General features: G+C 40.4%; 2 long non-coding RNA genes across 5 annotated transcripts in view; one reads left to right on the top strand and one right to left on the bottom strand.

The window, feature by feature from the left end:
- Nucleotides 1-15,283, top strand: part of LOC308468862 — an 83,576-nt gene extending 68,293 nt beyond the window's left edge. For 2 of the 3 annotated variants that reach the window (XR_013981899.1, XR_013981900.1), the window contains 2 exons: nucleotides 11,633-11,721; nucleotides 14,220-15,283. This is a non-coding gene — a long non-coding RNA (uncharacterized lncRNA). Of the gene's footprint in view, nucleotides 1-4,338; nucleotides 4,507-11,632; nucleotides 11,722-14,219 lie in introns of those variants that run through there. The other variant, XR_013981901.1, reaches the window with a different exon arrangement.
- Nucleotides 1-21,594, bottom strand: part of LOC308468881 — a 211,996-nt gene that overhangs the window by 110,326 nt on the left and 80,076 nt on the right. The gene's annotated exons all lie outside the window — the stretch shown is intronic.

Below are 21,594 nucleotides of genomic sequence, written 5' to 3'. Positions count from 1 at the left end.
TGATAGACAAAAGGAAGTACTTTTTCACACACTGCAGAGTTAAACCACTGAATTTATTCCCATAAAATGTAGCTGGCCACTATTCTGGTCAGCTTCAAAAGTTATTAAACAAATTCATTGAGGAAAAGGTTATCAATGGCTATGAGTCATGATGGCAAGAATGTTGTTATGAATTTTTTTGGGGGTGGGGTGGGGCAGACAGTTCCAAGCAACTCCAGACAAGAGATAATATTTGGGAAGGACAAAAATACTAAGATATGGGGGGGGGGGGGTTAATAGAAAACGATATTATTTCTAAAAATTGTCTTCATTAGTACTGCAGTTTTTACAAGGTTCTTAAAAGGAAAAAATTGAGACTATCAGCTTAGAAAATCAGTAAAGCAGACATGACAGAAAAAAATTAGTTTCAGTGAGAACCAAAATCCCATTAGAAATGAAATCCTTAGTGGAAAAAGAAAGGAAGAAAAGTCTTCACACTGACATTTCTGCATTAAAAACCGGTCACATTATATTCTCACTCTTACATTATGAGATGTAGATGTTTCTGCAGGAATATTTAAAAGACAGAAGGAAAGGGTTCTCTTGGTACTTCTGCCAGTGTCAGAAATGTAGGGAATTGTGGCCTTGAAGAGGGCTTTCTTTGTTGCAGCCTTTGAATTGTGAAACTCTCTCCCTACAGAGCTGTGTCTAGCATCCTCATTATACAGTTTCTGTTATATGTTGAAGATGGACCTCTGCACCCTAGCCCTTAGCAAAAAAAGTATTTTTGTGGAACCCATAAGTCTTGTCTTCTCTTCTCTTCTCTTCTCTTCTCTTCTCTTCTCTTCATCTCATCTCATCTCATCTCATCTCACCTCACCTCATCTTATCATCTTTACTGTGGTTTTTTGCTTGGAATTGTTTTACTTGCTTATATAATTGTGTATAAACTACTTGTATGGTTATATTGCTGTAATCTGCTCTGGGACGTTGCACTGAAGGGCTGGTGAGAAATCACACCTATAAACAAATAAATGTTATCATAAATGCACCCTCTGAGTAATGCCCTCAGAGGTGAATGCCTTTATCCAATATTTTGAAATTCTGAGACTAAGTTCTCATGTAATGCCAAGCCATAGTTTGGTAAACACTCCCTCCTACCACTGAGTGCTAAATTCAACAAATTATTTCTTGTTTAACACAAACCATAATTTTCTGCTTGCCCTCCAAGCCAGACTGGAAAACCATGAATCAATCAATAAATAAAACTGATACAGTACAGTTAAAACTATAGGATTTGCTGCAAGTGGTAGTGATGGCCATCAACTTGAATGGCTTTAAAACAAGACAATTCATGGAAGATATCTCTATCAGTGGCTACTAAGCATGATGCTTATGTTCTTCCACCACTGTTGGAGGCAGTATGCATCTCAGCACTAAGTGGGATGATTGTAGATCCACCAGAAAGAAGTGGGCTGCAATCCCACCACACTTTGACTGCTAGAACAAACAGATACTACAGAGATAATAGGCTGTATCTAATTAAGTCACAGTTATTAAAATTAATGGCCCTAAATTAGTTGTGTTTCTTAACTTCAGTAAGTCTACTCTGAGTAGAAATTGCATTGGCAACAAGCCAACAGCTGCAGAAAAAGAACCAGTGAAAAGTTATGGTAAAAAAATGTCACAAAATCTTCCACAAGTCATCCACCACATTTCAAGTTTACACAGTCCTTTCATCAACAAATGTTCGATACAATCAAAGGCAGATATGTGTCCTTGTCTTTTCTCAAGTTCCGGAAAGCTTTAAGGCTTATGGAAGATTTCATTATAGACATTTTTAGACTACATAAAAGAGGCTTCTTGTTTTCAGGCTATGGTACTACAAACATTTCTTGAAAAAGCATTGTGAACTGGTTACAAACAATGCTTTAAAAATAGGGAGAAAGAATCTATGTATCTTTTTTATTGAAATCCTGACATTTTCAAACTTTGACTTCACCATCAAAGCAACAAAGCTTCAAATGAAACCAAGGCTGTCTTGCTCTTAGCAATAATATTTTTCAACAAATAGACTTTTACAGCATGGCTAAACTTTGAGGATTGCAGTTTGATACTATTCATCAGTCTTGGCCATAGAAATGAACCTTTCATCATAGTTATGAGAAAGTACTTCTTTAGGAGGATGAAGGGGTTCCCTATTTCCTATAGATTGCAGCCCCCTTGTTTCTTCTCAGTCCTTGTGCAAACATGCCTTAGGAAGCAGGTCTAAGTAGAGATTTATGCTACTGAGAAAACCAGTCAACTACCATAGACAGAATAGTTTACAAGAACTACAAGAACTAGAAAGAGGTTGTGAATGCTCAGCAGCTTGGAAGCAAACATTATGCTGGGGGGGGAGTGGGGCGGGGAATGGAATATTGCCATTTTAATTCAATCCTAAATTGAGGCAGGCTAAATCTGTCCATATTAAGTCCTGCTTTGCTAAGTGGGGCCCATGACCTAACATTAACACAGACCGGATCCAGGCACTCTTGGAGGAAACTGATTTTATATATCTTTTTCAATCAGGGTTTAGGCCTAGTTTTGGCACAGAAACTGCTTTGGTTGCCCTGTATGGTGGCCTCTGTTGGGGAAGAGACATGGGAAAGGCATCCCTGTTAATTCTCCTTGAGCTCTCAGCAGCTTTCAATACCATCAAGCATGGTATCCTTCTGGAGCAGCTGTCTGAGGTAGCGGTAGGTGGACCCAATTTGCAATAGTTCTGGTCCTACTTGGATGGTCATTGGAGCCTTTAATGTGGGATTCCTCAGGATTTGATTTTACCCCCCATTGTAACATCTACATGAAACTGCTGAGTGGGGTTATCTGGAGTTTTGGAGTATATTGTCAGCAATATGCTGATGACACACAACTCTACTTCTCCTTTACATCTGGAGATTTACCTGTGGAGGTGCTGGACTGTTGTTGACGTGTAGGTGGTTTCCCACAGAGCAAAATACAGTGTTAACAGCAAGAACCTTTATTGACTAACAGAACTAGAAAACAGGGGCAAAGCAACTGTTTATATTCATTTCTAAAGGGCTGGGCCACTCCAACTCTCAATGTTATTAGCTGTCTAAACTCCTAAGCCATGAATCATAACTCAGAGTTTAAGGACCATTGACACTGGCCCAAATCCTGAAATGTTCTCTGATTGGATATCATGCATCAAATAAAAACACAGGGGCTCAGAATCCTTAATCCAGACTCAAGCTCAGGCAAACACAGACCACTGAATAGATAACACCCCTCTCCCTTAGGCATTGATGCTCGACTGAGGTCCTTCTTCATGTGCCTCCTTCAGGAGAGACATAAAGGGTGGCGACATGAAAACAGGCCTTTTCTGCAGTGGCTCCCTGATTGTGGAATGCTCTCCCCAGAGAGGCTTGCCTGGCACCTTTGTTACATATCTTTAGGTGACAGGCAAAAACATTACTCTTCTCCAAGGTCTTTGGCTAATTTATAAAAAAACCTATGGCCTCTTAAACTATGTGTATGTGAGGGGGGGTATTGTTTTTGTTGGTTACTATGTTATGCATTTTTGTGGTTTTATATTTTTTATGGAGCATATTATAACTGAACAATATAAAGCAGAAATAAAAAGTGAATAAAGGGGAACAATATTTTCAATCCATTGACTGAATAGGGCCATAGATTTCTCTTTCCAGTTCACCAGTATCAGTCTTTTGGTTATAGTAAGGGCACAAAGAATCCAGTTATGTTGTCCAGTTGTAAAATTCCATATAGTAGGAACGTAATTCAAAAGAATATTTTTATCTGAAAATTTTAACTTTTTCCACACAGTCCTGTTTAAACAATCTAATACTTGCTCCCAATACTCAGTAAGCAAAGGATAGTAAATCATGTGTTTCAAAGACATCTTATCATTATAACATCTCCAACAACATGCTCTCTTGGACAGTCCTTTTCTATTTAAACGTAATGGAGTTCAGTAAATTCTAAATATTATCTTATGTTGTACAAGTTGTAGTTAGACACCTTTGCTACAGAAACCAAAACACTTTCCCACTGTCTAGATAGGAACCTCAAATTCTTTGTTCCACTAATTTCTTAAAAAGTTGATGGTAAATATCTATAACAAGTAATTGCAGACCTTTTTTTTAGCTTCAAATGATTTGACCAAATGTTCTAATATCTCTGGTGTCTCAGAACCTTTAAAGCTGCTGTTGTTACCAAGTATTGCAGCTGCAAAGATTGCCATGGGGCTACATCTGAAGTAATAGTACCTCTCTGTTCTACCTTGGTCAGACCCTACCTGGAGTACTGTGTCCAGTTCTGGGCACCACATTTAAGAAGGATAAAGACAAGCTAGAACATGTTATGGAGGGTAGGACCCAAACCAATGGATTCAAGTTACAGGAAAGGAAATTCTGACTAAACATCAGGAAGAACTGATGTTCAACAGTGAAACAGACTCCTTTGGAAGGATGTAGACTCTTCTTCCTTGGATGTGTTTAAACAGAGGTAAGATGGCCATCGGTTATGGATGTTTTAGTTGACATTCCTGCATTGTAGGAGGTTGGAGTAGATGACCCTCAGGGTCCCTTCCAACTCTGCAATTCTATGATTCTAAACAAAATCCTCTGGTATTTAAACCTGATGATTACAACATTCCAACACTCTCAAAGAGGCTGACATGCTCCTTTTTCTCTTTTATTTGCCTTCCTTGTACCTTCCTTGTGAACCCACAGTTAATAATAAAACTGATATTCTTGAAAACACAAGATATCATCAAAGCTTCCGCACAATGCCTATCATAGTACATCCATGCTTTGTGCAAAATCAAAGAACTTTTGAATCTCACTCATCCACTGTGATTTGTCAGAAACGGCATAGGATTTTTAAAAAGACAAGGAGAAAATGTCAAGACTCACTTGAAGATTTCAACTGAGGGGTGCGCTTCTTATTCAGCTCCTGCTTTTGGTCAAAGTAAATGATACTGACTAGATACGGAAATAGTTCTGCGGGGGGAGGAGAGAGAAAGCAGTGGGGGGATCCAGAAATGCTTTTGCTCTCTCCTCCAGCCCCCACATTTCCACACACCCTCCAACAATTCTCCATGAAAATAGGGATGTCCTATTTATGCCCCACCCATCTGACTGAGTTGGCCCAGCCCCTCTAGGCAGTTTCCAACACATTTAAAAGCATAATAAAACATCAAACATTAAAAGTTTTCCTATACATGCCTTCAGGTGTCTTCTAAAGGTCATATAGTTACTTATCTTCTTGGCTCGGGGGTCACATAACTCTATACCCTCCAACATTTCATCTTCAAGAAAAGTCAGACATTCTGGGATCAAATCAGAAACTGGGACAGCTTCTGTAAACCTGGGACTGTTTCTGGAAAACAAGGAAATTTGGAGAGGCTGTTTCCTTCTTCATTTCACCCCCCCCCCAACCTGGCTTCACCATGTCATTTGACTTCCCTGTTTCACAGTATCATACTTAATATATTTCCAGTGTTAGAAAAATATATTATGAAAAATGCTTTGCAAAATGTGTATATTAGGAAAAATTATTACACAAACATGTGTAATAAGGATACATAAAATGCTAATGGATTTTCATAAGGACTTAACATTTTAAAAAGCTACAAACTGATGCAGAAATGTGAAGAACCAAACTTAAGAGTAGAACAATGAGAAACTAAAAGAAATCCAAATAAAAATGTTTTCTCATCCCTAGCAGATAATTAAACTGTGGGACTCACTCCCAAAAGATACTGTTCATGATGGCCACCAACCTGGATGGCAAATTCGTGGAGGATAAGATTATCCATGACTATAGATCATGATAGCTATGCACTACCTCTGGTATCAGAGGCAATACACCTCTGAATGCCACTTGTTAGGAATTACCAGTGAGATCTTAATTATTTATTTGAATGTTTATATATGCTGTCTCAGAAAAAATATATCACAGCAGTTGACAACTATATGAAAACATAAAATCAAACAATAAAATCATAAAAAGAAATTAAAAACAAACGTCAACAGACCCTTGTTGGGGGATGTGTTCTTCTTAATTTCCCACATAGACCTGGCAGAATAGAAAAGTTTTCATCAGGCATTTAAAAGTTGGCACAGACGGTGCCCGCTGAATTGGCAGGGTGTTCCACAGAACTGGGCTGATGGCACTGAAGGCTCCATCTCTCATTGTTGTCCAATGAGCCTCACCAACTCAGGGAAAGACCAAAGATGCTCCTGCATATGATCTTCGTGAGTGATTGACTTGGGATCTAAGGGTTCAGGTTATCTCCAAGTTGTTCAGGGCTTTGTCAATCAATACATGAACCTTGAACCTCGCTTGGTAGCAGATAAGACAGACAGAGCTTGCAGGTTTCCCATAGGTATCTGGTTGGCCAATGTGAGAGGAGGGTGTCGGTCCGCTCCTGCAGGGCTCTTCTGTTGTCCTCAATTAATTGTTATAAAGGAAGCATTCTCATATGCCTCCATTAAAACCTGATTACACAGGCCCAGGAAGTGTTGATATTTCTGCCAAACGAAGAAAACATTTCTCTTGAATAAGATAAATTTGACTAACCTACTCAACTAAATGAAAAATCCTTGGAGTCGGTGCTAAGAAAGCCCACTGGAGTTAAGGAAATTGATTTTTGTTGTTGTTGTTGTTCCAAAGGGCAAAAACTATGCCTTTTTATTATTGAACTAGAACCAAAGTAGCAAAGTAGCAGTATTGGAACATTCCTATTTTAAGCAAAACTAAGCCCCACTGTGGACATTTAACCAACAAATGAAAAATATTTATTGGTTTCCATAAGTTAACTACAACTCCACAAATTGCCCAGCTGTGTAATTAAATATTTTGATTCTGTGGAGGGTAACTACAAGCATCCTCAAGTGCAATGAGACTTCCATGGTTTCCTTCTACTGTTGCAATCTTTTTAAGGGTAAGGGGGAAATGTGGAAATATGTATCTCATAAAAATAGCTCTTTTGTTATTTCGAAGACAGATTGTTTGAAACATCCTGATGGCACATTCGTAGGGCTGATCCGTGAAGTGTTGGGATAATTAATACCTTTGCAGTTTTTGTTCATTGTCCCCCCCCCCCCAAAAGAATCTTTCTGTAACAAAAAAAAGTTGCAAGTTTTATGCCAATTATTATTTCCCTTCTAAGACTCAAACTTTCTGCTCTTTTGACAATAAATATATGTCTTCAGTTTCAGTCTAAAAATGAGTGTTTGAAAAGAACTTTGTCAATTTACCTAAATTGAATACCACTTTACAAAATGGGGTGAAAATAGACCTTAACTAAAAGCTATGCTCAATAGCTTGTCTTTATTTCATTTAACATGGCTGGCTCTCACTGTTATTCTTAGAGCACACAAACTGGGATGCCTTGTTCCTGCCTGTCAATAACTCCCTCTTTTTCCATTCTGAAAACTGTTAAATTGTAGGGATCTCAGTGTTTTGGTAGAAGATGATCAGGGGTTTCTAAGCTTTTCCTTTGAGTAGTCACAGAAACCAGAGTTTTGGTGAGTGCTGGGGGCCGGAACTGCTCAGAGAACCTCAGGGTGCCCATTTAACTAAATGGAGAAACTAAATGTTTCTATTGATTTCAGATTGTAGGTACATGAGAAGCTGTTCAGCACCAAGCCGGGTGATTGGCTGATCTAGATTAGGAGTGGGGAAATGTTTTTAATACAAGAAGCACATTTCCTTCTGGGCAGCACTCTGGACAAAAGTGGGTGGAGTAACAAATATGAATTTTACCATTCTACACACACACACACCCTTCTGTATACTTCATCCAGGCAAGTAAGAGGTGCTATCAGAGATTTCAGCCAGGTAAAAGTGCCTATGGAGTGTAAGTGTCTAAGTGTCCCTATTTTTCAGGGACAGTCCTGGATTTACAGAAGCTGACCTGGTTTCTGACTAGATACTGGAATGTCCCACTTTTCCTTAGGACATCCCTATTTTCATTTGAGAAATGTTCAAGGGTATAGAGTTATGTGACCTCCGAGACAAGGAGATAAGTATACACCCTTCAGAAGATATCGGAAGGCAGTTTTGTATAGGGAAGTTTTTAATGTTTAATGTTTTATTATGCTTTTATATATGTTGGAAGCCGCCTAGGGTGGCACCTCTCAGGTGGGTGCCATTGCCATTACAAGAGAACAAGGGAGGTGTTCATGGTGAGTTCTGGCATTTCTTTTTCTAGGAAAACAGCATAAGTGTGGTTAGGGAGGGGCAATGGTGTGGGGAGAGTCTCGAGGGTAAGACAGAAAGGCTTGGGGTCTCACTTGGGCCCCATGCCTGAGGTTCCCCTCCCCTGATCTATTTCAATTTTTCCCAATGCTAACTGGCAGCAGATCTTCAGCATTACACTCCTTCCTAACTTTCCTTGGATATGTTGGCAATTGAACCTGGGGCCTTTAAGACACAAACTGTGCGCTCTGCCACTGAGTTACAACCTCTTCCCCCATTGTGATTTGTTTTGAATTGCTGGTGAGGAGAAAAATGTGACACATCCCTGAAGACCTCTGGGCCAAGAGGGTCTCCAGGGAAAGATTGCCGCCACAAGTTTTCAGAGCTGCAGGCTTTGTAGCTAAAGATCAGGGTATGGACATCAATGTCAGCAGCTACTATATTGAGCTGCAACAGTTAGCCATCACAGAACTGTCTAAGGAAGAGGAAAAGAGGAATGGGGTACAAGAAGAATCAATTTGGGGGAGGCTACTTAAGTGAACCATGCTTACTTTAATCAGGGTTGGCTCAAAATATTTTGCTGCCTGGTACAAAGGACAAGATGCACCACCATAACTCTGTACAGAAGACAGCTGAACCATGTTTGAATTCTTTCTTCACAACTGGGAAACCTGAGGTCTGGGGTGGGGTGGGGAATATTGGATAGTAAATGGCTAAAAAGTTGGCGCACACACCCTGTCAGGGATTAATGTGTGGCTGACATCACACCAATGCATAGCTGGTCAGAAGTGGCTACATGTGGCACTACTAAGGGCAAAAGAAGCAGTATAACATTTGTTCTCAATGTGTGAATGACTTCACATTGTTTTACTCAGTGAGGGGTGTGTCACCCAAAATGCCCATTTCCCATCCAATCCAACTTGCTTTTGTGTTTCCTAAAACTGCTTCAGTTGTTTTTTTCTAAAAACACAAACCAGTGACCACTGTGATGCATTTCATTAAATACGCATCCACTTCCACCTGAATAAATTATTATAAGTTAGCATAAAAATAAACTGCTGGATGGGTTTTGTATCTCAAGGCAAAAAAAGAAAAAAAGCCCAGGTCTGTTATCAATGCAGCTTAACTGACTCAAGTTAGAAAATACATTTTTAACAGTCTTATCCTTGTTCCCTCCAGGAATTGCTGTACAAGAAAAGATAAGGCTATATGCTTTTTAGGGGCTGCTAGCAATATTGGAAAGTGGTCATCTTTCTCATTAAAGGAGCCAAGCTTACCAGTTTATAACCATAGTAGAGGTGTGTAGAGGCTTAAAGATTTGCCTTGCATCTCTCTGTGTGTATACACATACAAATATCTGATGAGTTTCTGGGTTGTTATATACTCTCTCCACTCTAATCTGTACTTTGGGTTCCAAACCACTCTTTATAATACAAAGCTCTGCTTTTCCCATTCACAGTAATAGGGGATCCATAACCTCCCTTTTTTTTGACAAAAGTGGATGGAATTTACAGGCACAGGAGCCCCTTCAAAACAAAGACCAAGTCTATAATGTTTTAAACCTCTGCCAGAATTATATAAATTTACAGAAGCGGTTATCCCTTCATTTGAGGAGATGGAGCCTGGAATATTTCATAACAATAGTTACAGTAATTCTCTTGTAAAGACAGACTTTAGTGGGAGGAGCGTGGGTGGAAGAGGACAGACCAGAGTTGTTGAGCTTTTTTTTGTGAAGGATAGAAAAGAGTTGCTGAGCTTTTTTACGGGGAAATGCCGTACATCGCTCACTGAAAAATCCACAACTAACAAACGCACACACTGAAATAGTCAATCATTGTATCCACAGTCAACATCAACAAATGACCGCCCGCATGATGCGACGGAGGAACTGAGAAAGGGGGGAGGGGAGCAGAGACATTCAACCCTCTCCTTTTTAATCCCGTGATCAATAAGGATCCCACGACTGATCACGATCACCCGGGGATCTACCTGTTGATCACAGTCAACCAGTTGAACATGTCTGGACTAGATGATCCTCACAATCACTTCCAACTCTACAGTCCTATGATTCTATGATTCACATTTGAATGAGAAAGAAAATAGCAAGACTTGATTAATCCTTTCCATTCCAGATCACAAATCATTGTAGACTTGAATAGTTTTTTTGGGTTGCTTGTGTTTTTTAAGTTTCTTCACGTGGTACTTACTGAATTATTCAATCAGGTCTTCATTTTGAACCCATTTTTGTTAAGATGCCCACTGAGCTTAATTCTGCCACGAGTTGCTTTTTATGTTATGCTTGGTTAGCAGTAGCTATTCCACATTGCTTAAAATAGCAAAGAGGCAATGGTGAGAAAAGTCTGTACTGACATTCTGGAACGTTTGATTCCAATTTACATAAGTTCCTCATCTAAAGCACCACATTGCTTCATGTGTATGTTAGTGTTGCCATATTGGCTACAAGGATAAGATCTGGTGACATTCAGAGAACCCATGCTTTCAAGGAGATCAGCTTGTCCTTTCCTTTGCAAAGCTTATCCAAAACACACATTAACACATTTTCGTAAAATATGCATTTTTGCATGCATAAAACACTCATGTTGGTGCACATTTCTGAGCTGAGCCTCATAAATTTCAGAGCAATGTGAAAACCAAATAATAACTGCATTCCAACTCTCCTAGCAATTTGGAAAGTGTGAATCGGTTTGCCTAAGTTAAAATGATGCAGAACCTTCAAATACTCCATCACATGAAGGTACTTTTCTCAAACCTCTGCTGTTGTTTAAAATCACAATTTTCTTCTCTGTTCCCTCTCTCATCCTTGCTTTACTGAAGCATCTGCCATTGTTTTAAGCCATCACTTTCTTTGGGGGGTTGGAACAGATGACCCTTGGGCCACATTCCAACTCTACAATTCTATGATTCTCTCTTCTCACTCCTATGCCATGGCCACGGTGCTGTGCAACCTGCATTCTGTTTTACTCATTACTCTGCCCTGACTTCATGCAAATCCAGGATTGTGATGAAGCATTACAAATCCTCCAATAGGGGCTGCATGATGGCAGCCTTACACTCTTATGTGCACATGCATGTGCAAACACACACACCTGCAACTCAGGCTAACATTTCATGTGTCCGTAGAAATCAACTGGTCAACATTTGTGCCATAATAAATGTGGTTTTCTTAAAAATAATAATGTCACAAGCCCTCTGTTGTTTATAGTACTCAAATGCCACATAAGATTCTTTTTAAAAGATACTGCTTATTGCATTTAAAGATATTTAGCTCATAAAAAAATCTTTATACATATTATTGTACTGTTATTATCTTTGTGGTGTAACCGCCCCATTATCAGTCACCAGCTGTGAAAGAAATAACTGTTTCTGTCTTGTATATTTCCATTTTGTTTGTTTCATACCAAAGAGAAACAACTGGTTAAAGGGAGAAGGACAGAGGTTTTATTGCAATGCGTGCAGCAGGCTCTGCATCTCAGCTGGAAACTGGATTTGACAGTGAGTACCTGTGATTGTCTATTTCCTGCGGAGGATATCGCGAGGCAATGGGCTAGCATTCAAAGCAGCAGTTTCTCTAACACATTTCTCTGGCTTCATTTATCTGTTCAGTGAATAGGAAATCTGCTTAAGCCGCTCTGCCAAGATATGCTATTCCTTTGGCCTCAAATACATTTTTCACTTTGCCATATAGGGACGAAAAAAGTGCTATAAACAACACGAATGTCTTTTATCACAAGGAATGCTTAATTCGTGCAGCAAAGTTTCTCTTTGCGGCATTTTAAGGAAGACCTTGAATACATCAAGCTTTTGGTTCTGGCAAAGCAGTTTCTCTGAATTATGTGGATTGTGGCCTTGCTAAATAAATTTGCTATCCCGTGAACATGGAAATTATCATATGCAAACAGTGTCTTCATTTGCTAACAATGCATATGGCTTTCATGTACTCTCCATTCATTTCCCCCATAACTTTTTCTGCACAGTGAAAAATGATTGAAGCATACAGAATTGAATCTCATTGCTTGTGCACATCATTTTCTAGAACTGCCTACCTGTCACAAGGCTGGAACCAACCACCAGTGATTATACCTCTGTCAATTCATACTTGGCTACACTGTGCTTAAGCAAAACATCTTTTTCAGAAGCTACATAGATCAAAGATTTAAATTTCTCTACCTCAATTGCATTGCTTTGGTTGCCTTATACCATTTAAGGGTTATACTCTTTATGGCACTTAAGAAAAGATTTACCCTCTGTACTTGTATATTCAAAAGCCTTCATGGATTAAGAGGAGGAGAAATGACCTCCCCCCTCCCCCCCGTTCTAAGAACAATAAGTTAGGATTTGCTTGTGCTATGAGAGTTTTATGATATTGGTTCATTTTATTTATTCTTCCTCTGCTGTTCTTTGTTGTCTTTTATGCTGCATTTGCCTTTTTATTGTTTTAATATTGCATTTTCAAAAATAAAAAAAAATGGACACCACCCAGAAATCATTGGCTATGAGGTTACATTGAAATACCATAAATACACACACACACACACACACACACACACATACACACAACTGTAAAAATAACAGAAATTTTGGCTGTTATTGTAAATTTGTCTCTTTTATAAACTCAGAGCTAAAGGATGCTCCATAATACAAAGGGACAACCAATGCCAATGGTTGTCAGGTGTACGTAACCTGTAAGATCAGGACATCTAGATGCATAAAACCTGAGTTGTTATTGTGGACCCATGTGTAGGAAGCATGCAGCATGGGCAGGGCCACTGAAGGGCAGAAATAAGACACAGGGCATTAGTGCTGGGTTGACATAGGCCACAACTATTATTGATTGCAGATGTAAGTAGGCTTTGGTGAAGGCACTGGGTATGTATCAAGTATCAATCCTGCTGGTTGATGGATCAACCCTAGATTGAGGGTCATACATTAAAATGGAGTGACCTGTCAGGGCTACCACCCAGAAGGGCACTGTGGCCCATCAGTCCCTGTGTGGACCACCAGATGGGAAACACCACCGCAATGCCTTATCAGCCAAAAGTTGTGACGATTGCTATGAGGTAGATGAAAAGTATACCATAGCAAGGTCCATACACAAACTGGCCCATTCAACTTTGGGGTGGACACTCAGAACAGGGCAAGTGGATGGGAAGTCCAACAAAGGCCTGAGGTGGGAGGCCCAGGCACAGCTTGGATTTATAGAAAACTCACAGGCTTGAACAAAGTCAGGTCCACTATTTTGGGGGCATTTTGCGACTGACCTTGCTATGCCGTCGTGTGTCGTCTGTCGTTGGGACAGGGGCACAGCAGAAATTTTCCTCACTTGGCTGATTGGCTGTTGCCATTTGGATTTCGCCTGCCACGTAGCAAATCGTCACAACTTGTAAGGTTGCGGATAGGCTCTGGTTCAGGTGATAGGGATGGAAGAACGGTCTCGCCATCCCTATATGAAGGGTATTCCGTTAAAGGAATCCAGGGACTCAACTTGGTTTGGTCAACCCCCAAGAGGGGGTTGTGAGACCAGGGGAGCATCTGGGGAGAGAACAGAGTCTGTTCCCGGGCTTTTCACCTACCTCAGGTGTTCACCCTTGGCTGATCTATGCTGGTGCCCTGCTAGTCGAACCAGAGCTTATGCAACCACTCACTTTTCTGTAATCAATAAAGTTGTGGCCTAAATTCTGCCAAAAACCAAAACTAAAATTTGAGTCAAATGTGTGTTTATTTGGGGGGGGGGGAGTTCTCTGGGTCTGAACATGCAAATAAATACTTTTAAAGAAGTAAATAAATATATATATATATTTACTAGTGTCTCATCACATTTTACAGTCTTGATGAGAAACTGAGACAACACATGGCATTTGGTAATTGTTTTTAACATTTTCAACAAAGTTTGTTAAAAAGGAGGGGAGGGAGGATAGATGTGCCCCATTTTGTAAGCAACATTATTTTTACGTTTTCATGTATGTTTCTTCTTTTTCTGTTTGTTTTTATAGGGTTGCCATATTTTGAAGAGCGAAAAAGAGGAGACATTTGCCAACTTTTACTTTTAACTATGGATCGCTATGACAACTCTACCCATGAAAAAAGGGCGTGTCCTGGAAAAAGAGGACATATGGCAACACTAATAGAATCTATATCATCTGTCTGTCTGTCTATTGAGGGTGGGGGTAATGCAGTGTAAAAGAAGTGTTATAATGCAGGTTAGAACCACTAGCATTATAATCAGGACAAGTAACACAATAATATTCACAATAATTCTGCCATGGCTGGACTTTGGTCTTTCAAATTTCAGCAGCTCCCTGTGCAAGGCCAAAATTTGGTGGCTCCCAGACTGTCATCTTCCATTTTGCTCAGTTCACTAAGTTATAAGCTGTAGCACCCCGCAGCACCTCTAGGCTCGGTGCCCAGTGCGACAGAACCGCATGCAGTGCCCTAAATCCATCTCTGATTGTAAATTCAGAAGTGGGAATATTCTGTTACTATTTCAAATTATAATGCTAGGGTTTCTGTCCCAGTTTTGAATGTTCTTTTTACATTGCGTTGTGTTGTGGAATGGTGCCTTTTTGTCCTATGTGCTGCCATGTCTCACTAAATTTCATTCAGGCTAATGGGTGTGGTATGGCACAACAACGAACATGGTGGGACAATTTCGCTACTCCTTCACCCTTTCTGCCCCCCCCCCCCCGAATGAAATAACACAGAAATGAGAGCTAAACATGCAGTATGATCCTTTAGTTTTCCAGAAGTGGTGCTTTATCATGTGAAAGCTCGAATGGAATGTGGAAATGAACAGATAGGAAAACAGCTGGGAAATGAAATAAACTGCCTGTGAATGCAGCCCAAGTGTACTTGATGTCAGTTCTGCAGATATTTTGTATTCTACACTACCAGGGAGTTACAATCTGAAGACTCACTACCTCCTGAGGATTTACGCTACAGCCATGATTTTTGGCGGTCCAGGCTAAAAGTTATAATAGTCTTTTTTAAAATAAAATAAAATAAAGACAAACTTCTTTTTTCTTTTTAAAAAAACTTCTGGGCAAACAGTATTTTGTTAAGGATGATAATAGATTTCTCAGAAGTATTTATTGATAACCTCCAACACATGATTCACAACCCTATTATAAATATACTTGCTTAGGTCAATGATGTGATGGAGGTCAACTTGTTCCTCATTTTCAAAAATCATAGGTTTGCTTCTTTGTACCTGACTTCATACCTGCCTACATACAAAGCAAGTGTTCAGTGCATTATGGGCTGGCATCATAGATTGTTTATGTCTTTCAATTGAATAGTGGGGGAAATGAAAGCTCCCCCCCCCCAATTATCTTATTGTGTATTCTCTACAATTAGGAACTGTTAGAGAGAGTTACTGTGGTAGTCATAGCAAACACAAAATGTGTGTTTCATTACTCATGCCCTGCACAAATCACAAAAACTTATTTTATGGCATTCCAAGCTCTGGAAAGCAAAATGGGAAATAAAACCATTTAGCAGCTTGAACTGAATGAAGCTCCTTTCAATATTTCTTCAGAGGAATTCGACTTTCAACACTTCTTTCTTTTCTTTTGATAGAGTGCTATTCTGGTGCAACTACTGGAGAATGCAAGAGGGAGAAAAGTAGAAATGATTCAACCTCTTCAGACATTACATAGTGTTTCAGACAAAATGGGGAACACAAAATCATTACTTGGTCCTTCAGCAGTGAATAAGGTTAACCAATAACACAATTTTCACGGGAGGCTTGCATGGGAGAACCTTTACTGTGGTGTGTACTTTTGTTTTTCAGTGCTGCAATCTAAATCCTATGGATGCTTCTCCTTGGGCTGACTCTTCCTTCCCAGCCAAAGTATACTCTTTCCTGATCCTCTCCTTGGCAGCCATGCTTCTAAGTTATGCTGCCAGCTACATGCTTAAGTTCATTTGCATGGATTAGCTCACTATAAACAGTTTGCTCTGCAGTTAGCAAAAATCAAGGTCCCACAGAAAATCAATGGCACTTGGAAATAACTTAACCTTGGCTGTGTTCTGCCCTTGATTTACAGATGGGGTATCTTAGTATGTGCTAATATGTACATTAGAGTATAAAGGGTCATTCCTGTGGCTATTAGAATCAACAAGTTAACTGTGGAGATATGGAACCAGCTGAGGTATGCCTTTCCAGCCCTCTGAACCAGGAAGTGGAAGCATCCAGCCATGTTAGCAGCAGAGCCACCAAAAGGAAGATACTGTACAAGGAGGTACTGATCCACAAGATAACTATTTTCCTCCAATGACCTCAATGTGTCATACATAGTTCTTGTTTTCTTTTTATCCTCACAACAACCCTGTTAGGTATGTTAGGCCAAGAAACAGTGATTGGCCCTTATTTCCTATCATGTTTCTGCCTGTGCCCTTTGCTCTTCCAGCTTTAGCATTCTTCTGTTATCCTGCCCAATCTCTCCTTCTTCCCCTATGGATGTAATTTCCTCCTTGAACAGGTATGTGGTAGCACCTCTCCTCTTCTCTCTCTCTCTCTCTCTCTCTCTTTCTCCTTCCTTTCTTTGTCTCCATTAAAAAACTATTTTTACTACACAATCTTCAGCTTATCCCTCATAATTTTCAAAGGTCTTGCCAAAACAATCTTAGGAATTAGTGCTGCATTTGATAATTGTGCTATTATGCTAAAATGCAGAAAGCATCGTTTATGTATGTAAGTGCAGGGCGGAGAACTAAAATTTCTGATTAGACAGGTGGTCAAAACTTACTAATTAAATCAAATTGAGGAAAGGATGATAAAAATAAAACAGAGTTTTTTCACAGCTGGATATCATATATTGAACATATGAAAAACCAAAGCATTCTTCAGTAGATCTTGCATGTATATTTAGCAGCGGTGTGCACCAGATTCACTTTGTATCCTGCTTTGGAAAAGAAGAAGAAGAGGAGGAGGTGGAGGAGTAGTTTGGATTTGATATAACGCTTTATCACTACCCGAAGGAGTCTCAAAGCGGCTAACATTCTCCTTTCCCTTCCTCCCCCACAACAAACACTTCGTGAGGTGAGTGGGGCTGAGAAACTTCAGAGAAGTGTGACTAGCCCAAGGTCACCCAGCAGCTGCATGTGGAGGAGCGGAGACTACCACTCTTAACCACTACACCACACAAAAGCACTTTAGATGTTTCTGATTCAACATGAAGTCAGAATCCGAATCCTGAGTGAGAAAAAATGAAGTTTTGTGCCTTTCCATTCACTATTCTGAGGGATTTTTTAAAAAGAAAGCTGTAACTTTTTCATGTTAGCATATGTGAATATGAATGAAATCTGAAGGCACAATAACTCCACCAGAGAAAAAACAAAGCCTTCCAAATTAAAGACAATGAGCACTCACACTTTACATTGTGGGTGCCCTTTGTGGGATTGCATATGGTGCTACTGTTGTCTTTGTCCATAGCAACAGTAGCACTGGATTATGGAGAAAGCTAGAGAGTTCCAGAAAGACATCTACTCCTGCTTCATTGACTATGCAAAAGCCTTTGACTGTGTCGACCACAGCAAACTATGGCAAGTTCTTAAAGAAATGGGAGTGCCTGATCACCTCATCTGTCTCCTGAGAAATCTCTATGTGGGACAAGAAGCTACAGTTAGAACTGGATATGGAACAACTGATTGGTTCAAAATTGGGAAAGGAGTACGGCAAGGCTGCATATTGTCTCCCTGCTTATTTAACTTATATGCAGAATTCATCATGCGAAAGGCTGGGCTGGATGAATCCCAAGCTGGAATTAAGATTGCTGGAAGAAATATCAACAACCTCAGATATGCAGATGACACAACCTTGATGGCAGAAAGTGAGGAGGAATTAAAGAACCTTTTAATGAGGGTGAAAGAGGAGAGCGCAAAATATGGTCTGAAGCTCAACATCAAAAAAACGAAGATCATGGCCACTGGTCCCATCACCTCCTGGCAAATAGAAGGGGAAGAAATGGAGGCAGTGAGAGATTTTACTTTCTTAGGCTCCATGATCACTGCAGATGGTGACAGCAGTCACGAAATTAAGAGACGCCTGCTCCTTGGAAGAAAGGCGATGGCAAACTTAGACAGTATCTTAAAAAGCAGAGACATCACCTTGCCAACAAAGGTCCGTATAGTTAAAGCCATGGTTTTCCCAGTAGTGATGTATGGAAGTGAGAGCTGGACCATACAAAAGGCTGATCGCCGAAGAATTGATGCTTTTGAATTATGGTGCTGGAGGAGACTCTTGAGAGTCCCATGGACTGCAAGAAGATCAAACGTATCCATTCTTAAGGAAATCAGCCCTGAGTGCTCCCTGGAAGGACAGATCCTGAAGCTGAGGCTCCAATACTTTGGTCACCTCATGAGAAGAGAAGACTCCATGGAAAAGACCCTGATGTTGGGAAAGATGGAGGGCACAAAGAGAAGGGGACGACAGAGGACGAGATGGTTGGATAGTGTTCGCGAAGCTACCAGCATGAGTCTGACCAAACTGCGGGAGGCAGTGGAAGACAGAAGTGCCTGGCGTGCTCTGGTCCATGGGGCCACGAAGAGTCGGACACGACTAAACGACTAAACAACAACAAATATGGTGCTACAGTTCCCAGGGAGCTTAATGGCAAACAGGGGCTGGCCTGCCTCTCAGTGTTAATATTTGGAGGTTCACGCCCAGCCTTCGTAGTCAAGTTTCATTGCTGGGAGGTGGGGCCAGTCCCATTAATATACAGGGGGTGCAGCCAACAGTAGCCAGACAGTCGGCTCAGGAGATTCACCCACCCTACCCTCCCTTAGTTTAATGTTTTCTTGTTTGCAGGTTAACTTTTTCTTCTTGTTTAGCGGGCACTGCTGCAGTCTTTGACTGGTTTCTCTTGAAGGACCGGGAAGAAATTTTCCTGCATTGGCAGGTTTTGTCTTCCCCATAGCAATTTGTCACAACTTGGGTGGCCTTGGGTGGAATCCTTTCATCTTTTCTTCCCTATATTTGGGGGGGGGGCATGAAGTGGTGATTTACTCCCCTGTGGCGGCAATTCCAGGGTCCCCCTCTTAAAGGGGTTTTTATATGGGTGTCACTGGCCATACACTGAAAGGTCGTCAGTGAACTACCCTGTGTGTGGGGATATGGGCTTGGCTGCCTGCTACACATACATCTCACAGTGCACCCCCACATCCCATTTACCCTGATGTTTCCCAGTTCCCCCAGCTGGGGGGCTGGGAGGGGTACACGCCCAAGCCCTAAGTCAAGGTCTTCCTACATTCGGAGGTTTAATAAAGTTATGGCCTAATTTAATTCCATAACATGTTGTCAGAGTCTTTATTCCTTTCCTACAATCCCTGTGGCTGTTGTGGCCTGGTCACACAAATAGATCCAGTTTGTGTGTGTCCATGTGTGCCCTGGATACCTTTAAAAAGAAATCCTCCAAAAGTAGCCATTTATTTTTCATTATTATTTTTGGCAGAATTGTATGGCGTTTGTAGGCATGGCAGACCCTTTCGAGGGCATGAAACTGTCGAATTTCAGAGTGCTAACTCTTGTGGTAGTCAAAAATAATTCACTTAATCTCCTTTATTCATTATGGGCAATTTGTATGAAAATGGCATACTTCAGATAAGTACCCGTACACAGTAAACCTGCCCAATTGCAGACAAATAGCTACAGGGGTTATTTGTGCTAGGACCAGTTTTTTGTTTGTAAAAAAACATGACTGACATTGTTTTTATGATAATTTTGCCTGGGAACTTTTCATTCTAAAAAAAGAAAGCTCCGGGCACTTAAATCTGCATCACAGGAAACAGTGGATGGCAGTGAGGGGAAGCACCCCAACAGCAAAAAGGAGAAGACTACTTGGGATACTGCTTGCCCCAGGTGCTTTCTGTGCATTTTTTGTGCCTTAAAGAAAAAACAGTAACTTCCAAATAGTTGACTTTTGCAGCAATGGGGTGAGGAGCAATTACTGCTGTGCCATTAGCAACACGCTAGAAGGACTGCATGCAGAATTACTTCTGTGTGAATTCTGTCATGAAATTCTGCAGCCAGCAAATGCACCAAGGGGCCTAGTGTAGTTACACGGACTCTAAATTCATCCTTGTGTGCGCTTGGTGCCGTTTTAGCAACATAAAGAAAACTGCATATCGGAAATAAAGGGACTCTTAACATTGAGGATTCAGAAATACATGTCTGTTTGACCGCCCTCTCTGTTTGACCCAAGTTTTTCTTTCCTCCCTGCTAGCCATTAGCTTTATGCTATGAATGGAGTCAGTATCCCCCACCCCGTCACTTGGTTACCCTTGCAACAACCAACTGGCTGAATCCCAATGGAATTAATCATTCACCTCACAATGGAATCAATTGTTATTGTAGTTTAGCACACTCTCGTAGTTGGCTGGAGGCTTGCCCAAAGTATGGTAACATTTAGTTCCCCCGAGTCTCTCTAAAAATGACCTAATGACACAAGAGTCCATGCATCTGGTGGCAGCAAAACTCAAGGAATTGAGTGTTCTAATCCCAGCCTTCTTATTTCAGAAGGAATTCGTTTTAGAGATGTTAAAGATGCTTCCAAAGGATTTGCGTAATGGATACTGCGTTTGGGTAACACAGGAGTGGCAGCATTTATTTTTTCTGTTGAGGGCCACATTCCATTTGGGATAATATATTGAGGACTTCATATTTTCTCTCTTTTATACAAGGCAATACAAAAGTACTTCCTCCTTCAATGCACCCTCGAGAAAGTCACTATAATTTCCAAATACAAAATTATTAAAAGCAGCCACCACTCGCCAATTACACCTTAATTATGAGTGAAAAGCAGCATGCTAAAAATCATCCCTTTTATATTCTAGGACTACTCTAAAGTATGGATAATATTTAACCTTAGACAAGTGGATTTTCTCATTAATTTTCCTGTGTACTTATAAGAAATGTCAATTTTATTTATTTATTTAAACCTTTTTCTTTTTGCCCTGCTCTTCAGTGAAGAGGCTCCCAGGACATCTTACAAATCAATAAGAAAATGAAATAGTCACTGATCTCAGATATACAATCGAAATTACATGATGCAAAAGAGGGGGGGGGAGGATGAAGAACAAGGGGGAGGGCAGGGAATAAACTCAAGCACCAGCTGTTACAATCACAAAGTTCTCAATAAAGATGAGCTGGTATGGAAACAACCCTGGAATAAAAGGAATCAAATTGAGTTGGCTCTCAACAGAGCTGATTTCAGTTTGCAAAAAGACAACAATGAGACATTAATTAATTTTCTAACCTATGTCTTCTGTACCACCTGGTCTAATTCACAGTATGCACTATAATTTGATGGAAACATCATTGACTTGACATGGCAATCATGAATGCCTTTTTTTTTTTTTTTAAAGAAGAAG

This window comes from Podarcis pityusensis, assembly GCF_964106645.2.
Source record: "Podarcis pityusensis genome assembly, chromosome: Z".
NCBI classification, from domain to species: domain Eukaryota; kingdom Metazoa; phylum Chordata; class Lepidosauria; order Squamata; family Lacertidae; genus Podarcis; species Podarcis pityusensis.
This window is presented reverse-complemented; position numbering and strand designations above follow the sequence as displayed.